This window comes from Dermacentor andersoni, chromosome 11 (assembly GCF_023375885.2).
Source record: "Dermacentor andersoni chromosome 11, qqDerAnde1_hic_scaffold, whole genome shotgun sequence".
In the NCBI taxonomy this organism is placed as follows: Eukaryota; Metazoa; Arthropoda; class Arachnida; order Ixodida; family Ixodidae; genus Dermacentor; species Dermacentor andersoni.
In genome coordinates, this window is record NC_092824.1 from 9,402,300 (window position 1) to 9,420,135 (window position 17,836).

The following is a 17,836-nucleotide window of genomic DNA, read 5'->3' on the forward strand; positions in this document are numbered from 1 at the left end:
TCCAGCCGTCTATCAGGAGGTGTCGCTATTGTCGTCAAAGGCTGCATCCCCACATGGAACATTTCATTAAATACTCCGTACGAGGCAGTAGCTGTCACCGTTTTATCTTTTAAGACTGCCACCATCTGTTTGTTGTACATGCCTCCCCATAGCCATTTCACAACTCGAGACATGGAAAATGCAATTGGCCAGCTGCCGGAGCCTTTTGTTTTACTTGGAGATTTTAATGCTCATTGCACTCTTTGGGGCAGCGATAAGAATGACCAAAGAGGACAACTTATAGAAGATTTTATTTTGACAAACATCTGTCTTTTGAATTCAGGTGCGGCGACCCATTTTTCACCGAGTTCACTTAATTTTAGCTGCCTTGATTTAGCTTTTTACTCTCGTGATATTTTTACCGGTTTTAAATGGGACCTACTGGAGACTTCATATGTCAGTGATCCTGCTATAATCCACCTTACATCAACATTACCCAGTATATTCCACAAAGCATGCCACTGGAAGTTACAAATGGCAGACTTGTCTGTTTTCACAGAAAGTGCCAGCCTGGAGGAGCTTATTTTAACAGACCTAAGCATTGACGAAACTAATGAAAAATTTATTAACTGCATTATTTCTGCAGCTGAAAAGGCCATCCCGCAATCTTCTAGCGTTGTTCGGAAAAAGCTGAATCCTTGGTGGACACATGAATGCACCGTAGCAAAAAAGCAGCAAAATAAGGCCTGGGGAATCTTGCGCAGATACTCAACACATAACAACTTTCTCAATTTCAAATAAGCCAAAGTGAAAGCTCAATATATTCGGAGACAGGCGGAAAAATTGTCTTGGCAGAAATATATATCTACAATTAATAGCACTGTCACATCCAAAAGGATGTGGGAACAGGTCAGGAAGTTTAAGGCGCACTACACATCATACACGATACACATACTTACACCTTCAGGCACTCAGACTACACTACAAGAACAAGCAAATATACTTGGGGAACATTTCTATAACGTCTCTAGCTCGGCTAATTATTGAAACACGTTCTTAAAATACAAACTGTTGGAAGAAAAGGAGAAACTACCAACTGCTTGTATGTCAAGGGACAAATACAATGCTCCATTTACGTTACAAGAACTTAACAGGGTTCTCTGTGCTGGCAAAAAAACTGCAGTAGGTCCTGACAGGATCCATTATTCTATGCTTGCACACCTGTCCCCAGCATCCGTAGATTCTCTCCTTAAATTTTTCAACAATGTATTTGAATCGGGAATCATGCCAAAAAGTTGGAAAAATGCAATAGTTGTGCCTTTTTTAAAAACAGGTAAATCCCCCACATCCCCAAGCAGCTTTCGACCCATTACCTTACAAGCTGCTTGGTGAAATCGTACGAAAGTGTCGTAAATGCGAGATTAACTTTCATGCATGATATACGGAACTCCATTGATTTTTACCATTGCGGCTATAAAAAAGGGTGTTCAACAACTAACCACCTTGTACGACTCGAACATGAAATACGTGAAACATTCTTACACAAACAGCACTGCCTGGCAGTGTTCTTCGATCTAAGTAAAGCGTATGACACCATGTGGAGATTTCTAATCTTACGTGACCTCGCCGTGTTAGGAATCCATGGCAAAATGCTAAACTGTCTCGCTGATTTTATGTCCAACAGAACATTCCAAACCCGTCTAGGCACTGTGCTCTCGCGCACATTTATCCAGGAAAACGGCGTGCCACAAGGTTGCGTACTTAGCACAACACTCTTTATAGTAAAATTGAACTCTGTCAACAAAGTCATTCCTACCTCTGTTATGCATGCCATATAAGTCGATGATCTGCAAATTGCGTGCCGCGCCTCAAACTTACCAACATGTGAAAGGCAGCTCCAGATAACAATAAATAAACTAGTGGAGTGGGCTGAGAGAAATGGCTTCTGCTTCTCGACTCAAAAAACTGTTACAGTGCTGTTCTCGCAAAAACGATGTCGCACTGCCGGTAAAACGAATATAAATTCTTGGGAGTAATCTTTGACAAAAAGCTAAACTTCCTTGCCCACATTAAAACACTAAAGATTAAGGCAAATAAAGCATTGAATATCCTCAAAGTTTTATCTCATAAGCACTGGGGTTCCGACCGAACGTGTCTTTTATGTATTTACCTTTCTCTTGTGTGTAGCCTTTTAGACTACGGCTCCGTGGTTTATGGCTCAGCCAGACAGTCCTATATCAAACGACTTGATCCAGTACATAACCTGGGACTGCGACTGGCAAGTGGTGCCTACAGAACATCACCTATTCAAAGTTTATACGTTGAGTGTAATGAACCCTCCTTACAGCAGTGCAGAGCGTAACTCACTTTTTCTTATGCACTCAGGATTCAGTCATTACCGCAACACATATGCTACAACATCCTCACACAATGCAACTCATGCTTACATTATACAAATAAACCGAACACGATTAGGCCACTTGTCCTGCAGTATGAGCAATATTGTTGGGACTATGACATTCCTCACGAAGTCCTCCAGATTGCCAAAAAACCACAGCAGTTGCCCCCATGGTACAACTTCGCACTGTTATGTGACTGGTCATTGACACACCTAAAGAAGAAAGACACCCCACACAAACACATTATACAAGAATTCCGCGCTCTTCAGGACAAATATAAAAATTACATGGACTTTTACACTGATGGCTCTAAAACAAAAGTACACATGGGTGTGGGGGCTGTCGCGGAACATTGGGAAAGAAGTATTCGTTTGCCACAGCATGCCTTTGTCTACACAGCTGAAGTCTATGCAATATGAACTGTCGTTAAAAAGATCCTCACTGAAAAACACGAAAACACAATCATATACACTGATTCATTAAGCACTCTGAAGGCTCTTCACATGAAATCCGAATGTGAACCCCTGATAGGGGATATCTTAAACATGGTAACATTAAACAGATATGGCAGGTCAGTTAGGTTTTGCTCGGTACCAAGCCATGTTGGTATACTGGGTAATGAAGCAGCTGATAGGTGTGCATCAATGGCAGTGCACAAATACATAACAAACACAACCCTTCCATATAAGGATAGTATCTTTCAATAGATTTAAGCGCCAAAAGTGACGGCACACAAGAAGAAATACAGACAGGACAAGGCGCCAACTAGCCCCACAATGTGTTTTACTGTTTTACTGAAGGATAGTATCACTGCGATTAGGAAGGCCTTGATATCAAAATGGCAACAAGAATGGGACCATTGTATAAGCAACAAGCTACATCTTACTAAACCCATAATTAGTGAGTGGAAATCGTGTACTACTCACCAGCAACAGTTCTATGAGGTGATCCTGTGTCGACTTCGGATTGGACACACACATTTAACACACAACTTTCTCCTCCAAAAAGAAAACCCGCCGACATGCGAAAAATGCAATGAACCTCTTACAGTAATACACATCCTTATAACATGTCCACACTTTGAAACACAGTGATGGAAGCTTTTACACAACCTATACAATTTACATATTTAGAATATAAAAGCAGGAACAGCGCAACACAGGACGAGCGAGTAAACAGGACAGAGCGTTGACTAGCAACCAAATGCTTTATTTGCAGAAGCAGCATATAAATACATCATGAAGGTAACATAAAGAATAAAAAAAGAAGATAAGTGTCAGCCACGAAGATAATCAATTTCTTTTGTTGAGAGCATGAGGGACGCAGAGCTGACACATGCGTCGCCACTTTTGAATATGCAAAATGCTTCTAAGATTTCCCACGCACGCTTTTCACTATATCTGCCGATTATTTCGCACTTGTTAAAGATCGGGTGCAACCACACGTCTTACAGTGCACAGCTAGATGACTGTACGGGTTTCCTTTTAGTGAAGCGGCATGCTCTTGGATCATTAATGCACCTCCCTGTTTGCCCGATATAGCAACGTTTACAATGAGGCGGGATTTTATAGATGACCTGCGTCGTACAGTTAATAAAGCCCCGAACATGATTCTTATAGCAGCTTTTGCGTGCGACAGTATCCTCCCTATTGACTATTTTGCACAACCTGCTCAGTTTATTAGGGGCATTGCACACCACCCTCACTCCTGCCTCGGCCGCAATTTTCATTATGTTATGGGTAACACGGTGTACATAAGGAATGACGGCAAGCCTAGATCTGGAAGGCGGTGACTGTAAAGTTTGTTTTCCGGCGTTCTTTAACTCTTTTACAGGGTCACCAGCAGCACTGCACAAAACGCTTGTCGGGTAGCCTGCTGATGTTAGTCTGTTGACTTGCGCTGAAAAGCTCTGTTCAACAGAGCGCTCGCATGAGCACTTCAGAGCAGCTCGCAAACATGCCTTAGCGATGCCTCGTTTTACGAGTTTGGAGTGAGCAGACGAAAATGGGAGAAGCCCTTTCTTTGAGCGAGGCGAGTAGCTCCAGCACACGTGATGAGGTTTAAAAACAATCTCAATGTCTAAACACCTTAAACGGCCATTAGTGGGCTCTTCTGCTGTTAATGTAAAATCCTTCATAATCGCACTGAAGGTGTCAATAATTGTCTTGGAGGTTAACTCCATGTCACAAGGGTCAACTAGATAAAATACTAAAAAGTCGTCTACAAAGCGAAATATTCTTACGGCCGTCAGCTGTAGGCGAGCGAGTAAGCCCGTCATAGCGTGCCCACAAAATGTCGCTAAGTATGGGTGCCAAACATGAACCTATACACACTCCCTGCTTTTTAATTAAAACCTTATTGTCATGACAAATGAATGTTGATTTTAGGTAGTAAGTGAGCATTTCCATGAAGCTGCTGCCGATGCTTGTTCCACAGGCATGTTGAAACTTAACTACGCCGTACTTATCGATGCAATCACTGACTTCCTCTAAAATCAGGTTACTTGGTAACGAATAGTACAAGTCCTTGACATCAACGGAAAAGGCGCAGCAGTCTGGTGGGCACTAAAATCCCTTGATAATTTGAAAGTAGCGACACTCTTTGAACTCTGCCGCCGCCGCGCGACCGCCTCGCCTCCTCCTCGCCCCTTGCGCGTTCCCCCGAGGCAACCAGTTCTGCCCCCGTTTTTCTGCACGACGATTGGTTTCCCTGTCGTTGCCCTTAGAAACGCGCGGATCTTGAGTTTTTTTTTGTGTTTTTCCTTTTCGTTCGCGCCATTTTCCTCCTGAGCACGGCTGGCTCGGCGCTGTAGCTCGGCGTAGCGAACATTGTACGCTGTGTTTCCTGCTCTGTGTGCTAGCGCTATGCCGGGCTGTTGCGCATATAACTGCAGCAAGAAGCCTGAATATGGTTATGCCGTTTTTATGATACCTCAAGGAAAGCGTGACGGCTTGCGCCGGAAGCGGTGGCTGCGTGACATTGGCCAAAATAACTTTGTTCCGACAAAGATCAGCGTTGTTTGCGAGCTGAGGCGTCTTTCTTGCAGCTCGTAGCAAAGCATCCCGTAATGCTGCATTTTTTTTTCGTTCTTCCGGCCTGCACACCAGCGTTTTCGTTGCGGTTGTCCTCAGTATGCTTAATATTGTGGGGCGGCTCCATCACCTCGCACGTCGCTGGTGGATCCACACGACGGACGAAATCCGTCTTTCTCGCGACGGACGGCGCATCACGTGACTACGCGTCACGGATTTGTGCCGTCCGCGCGTCGTCCGCGACCTCCGCGGACGGAAAATGCCGAGCTATTTTTCGCATCCGGATTTTGGGGGTCGAATGCTGCGGATTTAGCCTAGCATGCTCTACAGTCTGGCAACAAGCGCGGCTTTGGGATCTTTCTGTCACGACCTACTGGAACTCCATCGGTTTCTACGGGAGCAGCTTGCGCCCACTTTCGTTCAACCGACGGCCGTAGGTGGCGCTTTTATAACCTGTTCGTCTGCTACGCGGTGGGCGGCTGTGCGGCGTTGTAACTAGTACGGCAGCTGTTGTGTTGTGACGAACTGCTTGTCTAGTTGATGATTTTTGCTAACACAGTGACAGTGATGTCACAAGGCATTGATCGGTCACTTGGCTCCAAAAGTTGACTGCCCGAACGTAAAACATGTCGGAGCGTGTAGCCCGCTGCTTTCTAAAATAGCGTTAAATAGCCGCTCCTATTGCCTTTTTCAAGCAGATTATTATAAATCACATTGTGTATAGAGTTCGCAACGTACACAACAGTTTCATTGTACACGTTGTAAAATTCGCTTCTGCGTTCTTTAGAAACTTGAAACCACCGTAATGTCCGACGACAGAACGATTACCACTCATTTTAACTCTTAAAAGTTGTCCGTGAATGGGTCGTGAGTTCAAAAAGTGAATTACACACACAGCTTCACTGCGTACGTATCTTAAGCACCACCGTTATGCTGCCGCCGTACCACGCAGAAAATCTAGCTTTACAGTTTGAAAAGAGTTCCGTGACACGATTTAAGGCCTGCAGTGCAGCACGTTTTAAAGCACTGGGATCGCTTAATTTTTTGCAAGCTTTCTACTGAGCTAGACATCCAACGACATTAAAAACAATATATGCTCACCTTCCCTTGAAACAGAATCGATGAGCCTATTGCACATATCGGGCGGAGGACTTAGTCGTGAATACTTTTACTATACTTTTATCAGGTCATCTGCCTTTCACTACGGCTCACAGGGGTAAATCCTAACGTCATCTACGACATTAGGCTATCTGTAATCAACTAAAGAAAGCTAGATTATCCTATGAATCTTTTTAAACAATTTTTCCATTCTCTTACGGAGGCTAGAAAAGGGAAATTTATGCCGTCGATCTAGCATTGCAGCTGCCACCTATCCTCGTTGTTTACATTTCTTGCACCGCTCCTCCTCTTCTAGTTTCACTATTCAAACGCAAAGCATTCGCACATATGTTTTCTTTTGTTTATTTGTGAATTTATTCATTTACCGCCAATACAAGCGCTTTGTGCCTGCCGAAATCGCAAGACAAGCGCTGAACAGATCGCAGAAGCAGACGACAGCGAACAGGTTATAACTAGCGCCACTCTGCTCGTACGTTCTTTCCCTAGCGGCGAAAGGGGGAACTAGACCAGGCGTGCTGGAGGAGGGAGATCTGTGCAGGTCTGGAGTTCAGTAGGTCGTACTCGCTGTAACAGGTTCATCGCTGCTGACATCATACGTGTCTGTGCGCGCGCGACTTTACACGAGGCACTGAAATGAACCTGAGCGACGACGCAACTTTTTTTTTTTACATCTGGTAGAGCAGTTTCCCGCGTTGTGGGACATGACGCTCACCGAATACGCCGACACGAGAGCCAAGGAGACGATTTGGCAGCAAACATTTGCAACTTACGGCCACTGAGATCCGCCCGGGCCACCACAACATCTTTGAGGCCATGTTCAGCCAATACAGCCACTCTTAAGCCTACATGCCGAGAATAGGAGTATGGCTTTCGAAAACGGTGCCCACTCATCACGAATAAATTGCTGTCGAAGCTTCTGGACACACATTTAAACCAAATACAAGCCTCAGTTTGAAAGTTACGGGCCACACAATGGACGACGACGACTTGACAGGTTCGAGGCGGACGGGGGTCACTTCGGGCGGTGACGCCATCTTTATTTTTCCGGCGCGGTCGTCTGCTCACTCCGTCCGTCATCTGGATGCGCTTCGCAGACGGACGGGCGGCGGAATAAGCGTCCGCGGGACGGATTTTCGCGGAGTCGTCCGTCGTGTGGATCCACCTGTTATTCAGTCGGAAGTGCAGCATTATAGATTCTGCTTTGCGCTCTGAAAAAATTAGTGGCAAGTATACCCGTGGTATTGCAGGTGATGAGCGTTAGCTAGTCAACATTGAGTTTTTTTTAAAGTTTTAAGGCGAAAGCCTTTATATCTCTATATTTCAAGGTCGCGTTGTAAACTGGAAGTATCACGTGACCCAAGAAAGAACAGAGGTTACCCAAAGCATGTCCACCCCTGTATAAAAGAATGATTACCCAAGTTAATTAATCATTAGTGATTGACATAAGGTGGATTAGGGAGGATTAAGGTTGATTAGAGTGTATTAAAGAAGATTAATGTGGATTAGAGTGCATTAAGAAGGATCAAGATGCATGAATAAAGATTAAGGTGGGTGGAGAAGGATTAAGGTGAATGGTTGATGAAAGGGTATTAAGACCGATTAGGGTGCATGAACAAGGATTAGGGAGGATTAAGGTGGATAAAGGTAGAATAAGGTCGATTTGTGGATTAGGGTGGATGAAGGATGATTAAGGCCAATTAGGATGGATTAGCGTAGATTAAGGTGGATTAGGGACCATGGAGCTGGATTAGGTTTGATAGAGGTGGACTAGGGTGTATTAAGGTAGATTGGGACTATTAAGCAGGATTAAGTTGGATTAAGATGCATGAATAAGGATTAAGGTAGATGAAGGAGGATTATGATGGATTGGGGTTGATAAATGAGGACTAAGACCATATAGGGTAGGCTAAGGTGCATAAGGGGCGATGTAGGTTGATTAGGTTGTAATAAGGTGGATTAGGGTGGACTAAGGTGAATTAGGGTTAATTGAGTATTAAGACCGATTAGTCTACCATAATCCTGCTAATGCACATTAATCCACCGAATCCACATTCATCGACCTTAATCCTCCTTCATTCACTTTAATCTACGAAAGTCCTCTTTACTGCACCCTAATCTACCTTCATCTTAATCTAGTCTAACCCCCAATACCAATACAACGTCGATACCTGCTCATTGTCCTATTTTTTAAGTTTGTGGGAGATTCCATGAACGTACGGGATAACAGCTGTTTTCTTTCTTTGATCATGTACCTGAGGCTCAACGCTGTAAGGATCGGTGCTAAACTTACTACGCAAGTTCTCCGAGACTGAGACAAGAAAGTTGCTTGGGTACCCTGCCGCCCTCAAGCGAGTTATCTGCGAAAGGAAACTAGGTTCTGTCAAATGATAACAGGATTTGGTTAGTGCACTATTCAAACAGGCCTGAACGATACCTCTCTTAACGAGTTTTGAATGGGCAGATGCACAGGGCAACAGAGGCTTGTTGGCTCGCGGCTCGTACATCCAGCATACATGTAGCTGGGTAAAAGATAACTTCAAATCTAAAAACTTGAGTGACCCATTGGCCTGAATGAAGCTCATGTGTGAGTGTGAGCGGAGATAAGCATTTTTGAAACAGATCTAATGTTTGACGAACAGAGGTCGCCACACAGCTGTCCTCACAATTAAACAGAACCAAAAATCATCGACATAACGAAATGCTTTTTCGATTTTTGTGTCGCCCATTCGTGACATGACGTTCCTGTCTAGGTACGCCAAAAATAAATCGCTCAACAAGGGAGCGATACTTGACCCTATACATATCCCGCTTTTTTGAAGGAAAACATTTCTATTCCATTCGGCGAAAGTAGAGGAAAGGTACAGTTGAAACAATTTTATAAAGTCTGCAACAGACACACCACATTCATTCTGGAAGGCAACGTCACGAAAACTACTAATGGCTTCTTCGACAACAACCTGGAGCGCCTGATGCGGAATAGAATAAAACAAGTCTTTTATATCTATGGACATAGCCTTAAATGGGACGTCAGAATGTTTAGAAAGGTAGTGTATGACCTCGGAGGATCCTTTAACCAGAAACGGATCATTAACATGTAGCTTCTTAAGGTAACACTGAAGCCAACAGGAAAGAATATTGCCACGTGCCTTTTACCGAAATAATGACACGGAAGGGCGTTTCTGGCTTGTGGGTCTTCGCCGAGAAAAACATCCGAAGGGCCAACCCTTCCTTGCGTCTACAGATTGTGCAAGAGTGCCTACATTCAATTCCAATATGCGTTTTGCCTGCGATTTTACCCTCCTCAGATCAACACCAGTGCGCTTGATAAAGACAGAATCAATGGAAACTCGCTTTTTTTCAAGAAGTTGTTTCTAGTTGTGACGAAAAACCCACCTTCTTTATCAGCTGCTGCAAGACAAAGGCCATTGTCGGTGAGGTAGGAAAACACCCTTTCAACAGGAATAACGCTTTTACGAGGAGAGTACGACCGGAGCACGTAACACCCTCAGACACACACCGGTCACCCTCACATTCCGGAGCACGCCTCGACACGTCACGCACCATAGTAAGAAGTTCCGCTGGAGTGTTGCTTCCCACTCTGGTGAACCTTGGTCCAAGAGCGAGAGTCTGTGCGACGAAGTCCGGCAGGGACACATCTACGTCTGTGTGAACTCGATTCGCTGTCTTGGGGGTAGATGCCACACGCCAGTTGCGAAGACGAAACAATTGTTCAGGCCTGTTTGCATAATGCACTAACCAAATGCTGTTATCATTTGACATAACCTAGTTTCCGTTCGCAGATAGCTCGGTTGAGGGCGGCAGGGTACCCGAGCAACCTTCTTGTCTCAGTCTCGGAGAACTTGCGCAGTAAGTTTAGCACCGATCCTGACAGCGTTAAGCCTCAGGTACATGATCAAAGAAAGAAAGCTGCTGCTATCCCGTACGTTCATGGAATCTCCCACAAACTTAAAAAAATAGGACAAAGAGCAGGTATCGACGTTGTATTCTCTACTCCAAAAAAAACTTGCCCAGCTTTGTGTCAGAACCAATCCTCTTGCTAAGGAACGTAGGATTTGCAGTGTTAATCATAGAAAAAAGTATACTGTTTGTTCGAAAGGGTTTGTGTATAAGATGCCTTTGAAATGCGGTCGGTCTTATGTAGGGCAGACAGGTAGATGTCTTAACGTCAGGTTACAAGAACGCAGCAATAAAGTGCGCAAAGGGCGCGAAGAGTTTCTAGGTGTTCATTGCGCACAGTGCGGCTGTATCCCGCTTTTCGAAGAAACCACTATCTTAGCGAGGCATTCTAATGAATGCACCAGACTTATCATCGAAGCAGCAGCGATTGCCGATGGTGACTCAGTTAGCAAGCCATCAATTGCATTAACTGACAAAGAACTGGTTTTTCTGAGGTCGCACATGCGCTCTCGTTGTTCTTAGATCATGAATTTTGAATGCATACTCATGTCGGGTTGTTGCTTTGTAGGGGGCGCTTTTGTCTTGGTGTCTGTTGTGGCTTCGACGGGGCGGCCGGACGGAAGGGTTACGGCATGAGGCCTAAACGGCCGGGGCGCGCAGCGCCGCAAGAAAAGAGCCGGACTGCTCCAGTCGGGGACCAGACAAAGACTGCCTCTTTATTTCTGAGGAGGCAACTTACAGGAGGCACTTACAGTGTTTATCGCTGGGTGGCGCCCTGATGTAAAGAACCAAAACTGAAACCAGAAGTTACGGATACCACATCACCTCTCCCTTGAAAGAAAAAATGATCTACTCGCTCTCCTCACAACAAAAATAAGTCACGAGTCAAAGAACACATGTTAGTACTGTAACACACATTATTAGTGATACATCTTTACACAATAGAAAATGATATCTCTGGCTTCCCCATTAAAAAAAAAACGCACATGAACACTGAAATGAGTTATTGCACTCCAGATCTGCAGTTCCAGTACCCGTCTTGGGAGGACGATGAGATGCAGCCTTGCACACACAGATAACACATAGAAAATTCACAAAGTACATAAGTACACAGTAACAAACGTGAAAGGAAATACTTTTGGCGTTAAGAACCGAATTCGCATGGGAGGGTTGAAACCTCTGTAGACAGTAACCCAAGGCAACAAGCTACTTGGAAACATAATCCTTAAATCGTTCCGGAGGTTGTCTATGGCGTGTAGACCTACGGAGGACTGGTTCAAGTTGTAGAGGAGGAACAGCAGAAGTGTTACTCGTACTGGGGTTAGAAGGTGTGTCAGAGACCCGAGTGCCTGCAGGGGCAGTGTCTTGGGGAGGAGTGTCGCACGGACGTTCAGGAGACTGTTCTGCACGGGGTGAGCCCGGAGGTGGTGGTGGTGAGACAGGTGGTTGCAAAGAAGGGGTTGCGGCAGAAAAATGAGTACCGGTAGGAACTGGGAGAAAAGGTGGAAAACCATCGTCAAAGGATGTTACATCATTGAAATGACCCCTTTCATTTGTTTCCCCCTGACGTACCGAGTACTTCACCAGTTTAGACGCGTTCCAACGCTTGCCATTTTCAAGCTGAAAAGTACTTCGACCTACTTTGCTGTAAATCTTGAACGGACCGGAGTATTTAGGACCAGATTTCCGTGAAGTACGTACCCTAACCAGATCGCCTGGCTGAAACTGAGGACATTTAGTTGCGCGACGACGATCCGCATACTTTTTAGTATTTTCCTGTTTTTCACGTACTCTACTCTGCACTTCCTGGCGCAGCTTTGGAGAAGCAAATTCAGGATGAATTGGAGGCATGTTTGCAACGTCCAGCCGAGTTCGTGGTTGTCGACTATGGAGCAGCATAGCTGGAGACACACCGGTAGTCATATGGGGAGTAAACCTGTAAATTGCCAAGTATTCTAAGACCGCAAGTCTGAGGTCTCGCTGTTCCAAAATAGCAATCTGTATGAATTCTTTAAGGACAGGGAAAAGAAGACGACGAAAGGAGCGAGCGGACGCATCTCACCTGGGTTCCGTGTTTTTTCTTTGAACTGCCGGATTTTCGAGTCGCACCTTAAAGGAAGTGCATCGAAAGTGAAAGTGCATGAAGTTGTGTGGACCACCGGGAACCCAAATTCAGAGGTAGGGGACCACTTTTTCCGAATTTAGAGGACTTTTGTGTGCCGAGAGGAGCGTCCACCGCTGGGCCTAACGTAGACTTCGGCCTTGGCCGGGGGAGCGGTAGGCCCAGCCCGAGCCTCGGTGAAGCCGCCAGCGGAACATCGAACCATCGGTGATTACGCAAGTGAGCATTGACCTAAGATGATTACCACTATGCGTGTAGAGGTGGACGGCATCGAAATTTCGCCGGACCAGTGCACAAGATCGCAAGGCTGGGAAACTGCCGGTGAGATAGTCAGGCACAAAGACATGGGCAAGATAGGCCTCAATCCCGTACTTCAAACGAGCCAAGATGGCGCCGAGGCCACGGCTGATGTCAACAGCCGGAGCAACAACCTCGGCGGTGGCGCCACTGGCAGCGATACAGGTCACTCAAGGGCGAAACGCATAAACAAGGGCAAATTGTTGAAAGGCGCGCGCATGCCAAACTTGCCGCGCGGCGACATAAAAATCGTGTTACGACCGCGAGGCGGGCTCCACGTGAGTGACGTGACTCGTGTTGAACTAAGTCGTGCGATTGCGGCGGCGGCACAGATCCCCGCCAATGAAGCAAGTGAAGACGTCGTGTGCCCCAACCTACAGCAAAATATCGTAGTGGTGGGCACCTCCAAGAGAGAGCACGCCGACCGATACGCTGCAGTAGGAAGGATCGACATACGCGGCACGGCGCACGAAATAAGTACCTACGAAACAGCCCCCCACGGCACGGTGAAGGGCGTCATAAGGGGCATACCGCTCGAGGATACGGCCCAGGAGATTCAGGACAATGTTGTGCACAAGCATAACCCAACGGCCCTACACGCAAACCGAATCGGTAAGACCCGATCAGTCGTCATTGCTTTCGAAGGGCACAAAGTACCCAATTACGCGAGATATGGTAATCTTCTCACGGAGTGCACATTGCACAGAAAACAAATCGACGTATGCTATGCGTGCGGAAGAGTGGGTCACAGAATGGACGTGTGCCCGGATCCTTCGAACACAATCTGCCGAGGGTGCGGAATCTCCAACCCCGCCGAAGACCACAGATGTGTCCCGAAGTGTGGCCTGTGCGGAGGCAAACACCTGACCGCCGACAAGGCCTGCAAAGCCCGCTTCAAGACGCCCTACGTCGTCCGCCGGCGACGCTGGGAACGGCGCCGAGCAGAGGAAGAAGACGCCGGGAGAAGAAACAGAGACAAGAGAGGTCCTGCAGGCGGACCCCGCCGTAGCGCCTCCAAACAACGGGGCCGGTCACACACGCCAGACCGCAGCAGCAATAACAGTGGCGGCGGAAACGGCCGCCGGAGTCGCTCCCGCTCGAAGACACCATCCGGTGGCAGCAACGGCGGCGGCAACCGCCGCTCGCGCTCCCGGACCAGTTCGAGATCCAGGGCCAGTTCAAGGTCCCAGACCGAGTCAACCGGACGCCGAGGGATCGCCGAGAAAAAGGTGGGCTGGACCAACAGGTCTCCCGTCGCTCGAACCAGCGACACCGAGTTCCCACCGCTCAGCCCCTCTCAACCCCTTAACTCGCAAGCGAATCCGCAAAAGGACGATAGCGAAGTGTTAGAACTTAAGAGGATCATAGAGCGCCAAAACGCTCAGATTCAGGAACAGAACGCCCAAATACGGGCGCTTATGAACAAGATCGAAGCGTTGGCGAATAACGGCAGTTCGGCAAATGCTAGCCCCCAAAACAACATCACGGCGGCAAACAACGCCGCAGGCTTGCGCAGGTTGCCGCGGAGGGACCCCCCTTTGCCCCGCCTAGGGCGGGTGGCGGGAGAGGCTGGGGTTACGCAACGTGCATCAAGTAATCAAGAGGCGATGGACGCCGAAATGAGCCCCGCAAGCGGAGAGGAAGCGACGACCGCAGAGACCGCGACCACGGCAACGACACAGATCTCGCGAGAAGGAGAGCTGACGGCCATTTTGGCCGCAATTTCCCAAATTAATGAAAGGCTAAGCAAAATGGACGCCCGACTCGAGGCTGTCGAGAGTCAGCCTCAGATGCGATCGGTGAAGCACAAGCGCCTAGCGCCAAAAGTAGCCTCAACAACGGTGAGGAACCGCTTCACGTCCCTGAAAAAGGAGCGGTCCGAAAAAATCAAAGGCGCGATCGCGAAAAGGCGCAATCGACTCGAGACGTCCGGAAAGGATGATGCAGAAGCCAAGTAAGCAGCACAAGAAGAAAACCAGGGGGGATACCACCGTAATTTACCAATGGAACTGCCGCGGGATTCGCAACAAAGAAGCGGAACTATTATTACACATTGACGGGCAAGAAAACAAGCCCGATGTAATTGCTTTACAAGAAACAAACGGGAAACCAAGACTCCCGGGGTACGTCACTTACACGGACCCCACGGAGAGAGGAACGGCGGTGCTCGTCCGCAGCAACTTGGCGGCAACTCAACATGTCACGGCGCAGGGTGGGTGCGAGCACACGCTGGTCGAAATTCATGCGAGAGAAATTGGCAGCTCGGGGAATTTATTTGTAATGAGCGCGTACTGCCGGCCGTCACAACGGCAGTACGAATTTGACCGCATCGTGAGCCAGGGGAAAGGGTTGGCGGGGACCAGACCGCTCCTGATCCTCGGCGACTTTAACGCCCCTCACACAACGTGGGGCTATAAGTTTCAGTCCAAGAGAGGAAAAGCATTGGCCAAAGCAATGGAGGATCGCGAGATGGCCTTCTTGAACGAGCCGGACGTAACCACCAGGAGAGGCAACAGTGCCGCGAGGGACACCACGCCAAACGTGTCGTGGTTATCAGGCACGCTAGACGTCTCCTGGAGAAGCGAAGAAGTGGACCTGGGGTCTGACCACAGCGTGATCGGCATCACGATACGAGGCTACGGATATTGGGCTGTGCTGGGGACGGCGCGGATCACGGATTGGGACAAGATGAGAAAGTTTACCTAAGAATAAGAAGAGGCGTCCGACGAAGAATCGGGACAAGCTGAAACACAAAGGACCTACACCGAATGGGTGAGGGACCAGAAGAAGGCCCTCGATAAGTTTACCCAAGAAATCGCAACGACGTCGCAGACACCGTACGTGGACGCCAGACTGACCCACATGTGGGCGGCCCGACACTCGTTAACGCGACGGTGGAAACGTCAGAGACACAACAGAAAGCTGGCCAAGCGCATAGCAGTCTTGAACAAACAGATCGCCGAGCACGCGGCCAAACTATGTAAGGAAAATTGGCTGAAGACCTGCGACGGCCTGCAGTGCAAGCTCTCGACGTGGAAGACGTGGTGTCTCTTGAGGCATCTGATCGACCCGCTGAGCAGCAAAACTGCGACCAATCGCAACCTCACCAAAGTATTGAACACGTACAAGGGAGACGGCCGCATGCTCCTGGAAGACCTGAAGGCCAAGTACTTAAAGACAGAGAAGGGCCAGTACCCGGTGCCCGAGAGGTACGAAGGACCCGACAACGAAGAACTGGACCGGCCGTTTACCATGACGGAACTGTGGACAGCGATAGATGACAGTAACAAGAGAAGTGCACCCGGCAGGGACGCCATAACTTACAAATTACTCGGTAACATGAGCGGTACAGCGGCCAGCGGCCTCCTAGAGCACATTAACGAAGCCTGGGAGAGCTCGCAGTTACCGAAGGAATGGAAGGACGCCGAGGTCCGCTTCATTCCAAAGCCCGGCAAGGCCCTCACGATAGACAACATGCGGCCCATCTCTCTCACATCCTGCGTGGGGAAGGTGATGGAGCGCATGGTCCTTCGCCGGCTGCAGAAGCACCTCGAAGAAACGGATCAGATGCCAGAGACAATGTACGGCTTCAGGCAACATCTCAGCACCCAAGACGTGATGATCCAACTTCACGAACTGGTCGTCAAGCCGGCAACGAGGCACGCGCCGCGCGGTATACTCGCTCTCTACCTGAAGGGAGCGTTTGACAACGTGTCCTACGCGAGCGTGTTGCAGAATCTAAACAAAACCCGGTGTGGCCGAAAGACATTTGGCTACATAAAAGATTTTCTGTCAAACCGAACGGCGACCATCAGGATAGGGGAGGAGAAGTCGGACCCTGTCCAACTCGGCGATAGGGGCACCCCTCAGGGATCGGTCTTGTCGCCCCTGCTCTTCAATCTGGCCCTGCTGCCCTTGCCCGATCTACTCAAGCAAATTGAAGGCGTGGACCACGCGTTCTACGCCGACGATATTACGGTGTGGACGGCCCGAGCCGGATCCGACGCCTGGATGGAAGAAGTCTTGCAGCGGGCGGCAACGACCGTGCACGAGTACGCAAAGTCGTGCGGACTGAGCTGCGCTCCCCAGAAATCAGCTGCTCATGATCCAACCGGGAAAATCCAAGAAGGAGCTGCCGCCGAACGTGATTATCACCATCGCCGGAACTACCATCAAGCCAACACAGCAAATTAGGATTCTCGGCCTACTACTTCAGAGCGACGGGAAGGCACAGGCCGCCATCACAAAGATCAAGACTTCGCGGGTTACCTACTCCGCACCGTACCTCCAGTTGACGAAGGCGAATAGGGACACCCTAAACACGATGCTTCGCAAGGCAACGAAACAAGCACTGGGCATGCCCATTTACTCGTCCACTCAAAAACTGCTAGACATGGGCGTCCACAACACGGTGGAGGAGCTCATCGAAGCCCCTCTAATCAGAGAATCCGGCTCAGTCACACGGAACACGGACGAGCCGTCCTACGCAAAATAGGGTGGAAGATCGAGCCAGTACCCATAAAGACGGCCCTTACGGAAGACTGGAAAACAATCATTCAGACAAAACCCCTTCCCCGGAACATGACGCCGGGCAAGGACGACGAGAGGCGCACCGCGCGAGCTAAAGCCCTAGCCCGGAAGCTGGAAGAGAACCCTAGGGTCCTCTATGCGGACGCCTCGCTCAGAAAACACAGCGACCGTGCAGCGGTGGTGGTTACATCAAAAGACAGGCTGATCGTCAGCGCGTCCCTGAAGACAACAGACCCCGCAGTTGCCGAAGAAGCGGCCGTGGCCCTCGCACTCGCACAGCCGAGCGTGGACACCGTAGTAACCGACTCAAAGACAGCCTACAGAAGCTTCCGCAGGGGGGTAATCTCCTCCGCGGCCCGAGCTATTCTAGCCAAGCACAAGCCTCCGGGAAGAGCCACAGAGCTCGTGTGGGTCCCGGCTCACTCGCAGGTAGCATGCAA